Source organism: Calidris pugnax, unplaced genomic scaffold (genome assembly GCF_001431845.1).
Source record: "Calidris pugnax isolate Ruff unplaced genomic scaffold, ASM143184v1 scaffold619, whole genome shotgun sequence".
Taxonomy (NCBI): Eukaryota; Metazoa; Chordata; class Aves; order Charadriiformes; family Scolopacidae; genus Calidris; species Calidris pugnax.
The window spans coordinates 36,919-37,922 of record NW_015091308.1 but is presented as its reverse complement, the minus strand read 5'-3'; the positions used below and the strand labels follow the sequence as shown (position 1 = coordinate 37,922).

At 64.3% G+C, this 1,004-nt stretch overlaps 1 protein-coding gene across 1 annotated transcript in view; it reads left to right on the top strand.

Moving 5' to 3' along the window:
• Nucleotides 1-1,004, top strand: part of LOC106899175 (serine/threonine-protein kinase MARK2-like) — a 29,686-nt gene that overhangs the window by 8,062 nt on the left and 20,620 nt on the right. The gene's annotated exons all lie outside the window — the stretch shown is intronic.

The following is a 1,004-nucleotide window of genomic DNA, read 5'->3' as shown; positions in this document are numbered from 1 at the left end:
TGAGGGGACATCGGGGGGACATCGGGGACACCACGGGGGTGGAGGGGGACATCGGGGGGACAACGGGGGAAGGGGAGGTGTGAGGACACAGGTGGGATGGAGTACGGAGGAGATGAGGGGCCAACGGAGAGGGTCGTGGGGATGGATGTGACACGGGGACAACAAGGTGACACGGGGACAGGAGGAGATGTGGCCGTGTGATGGAGGGTCTTAAGGGACATGGGGACAAGGAGGGGACACGGGGAGGGATGTGGGGACACAGGTGTGAGGGGCCATTGAGGAAATGAGGGGACGTGGGGACATGGAGAAGGTCATGGGGACATTGAGGAGGTCATGGGGACATGGAGAGGGTTATGGGGTTAACGAGGGGACATGGGGACATTGTGAGGGGACAAGAAGGGGACAGGAGGAAGAGTGTGAGGGACATGGGTATGAGGGGACATTGAGGAACCAAGGGGACATTGAGAGGGTCATGGGGACAACAAGGGGACGTAGGGACCATGAGGAGGTTTCTGGGGACATCGATATGGGGCAACGTGGGGACAACAAGGGGACCCGAGGAGCGTGGGGACACACAACAGGGGACACGGGGACAATGGGAGGACATGGGGACGTGGTGTGACATGGGACAGGGTGTGACACCGGGGGGGGACAGAGGGGACACCGTCCTCCCGGGCCATCACGTGTCCCCACCCTGTCCCCAGCTGTGCCTCGTGGTGGCACGTCCCCGTGCCAGCGTGTCCCTGTCCCCAGCTGTGACCCCAGCTGGCACCTCCCTGGCCCCACACGTCCCCTGGTGTCCCCTCCTGTCCCCAGCTGTGACCCACACCGACACCTCCCTGTCCCCACGTCCCCTGGTGTCCCCCCGTGTCCCTGTGACCCACACTGACACCTCCCTGGCCCCACACGTCCCCTGGTGTCCCCCCCATTGTCCCTGTCCCCAGCTGTGACCCACACCAGCACCTCCCTGTCCCCACGTGTCCCCTGGTGTCCCCCCGTGTCCC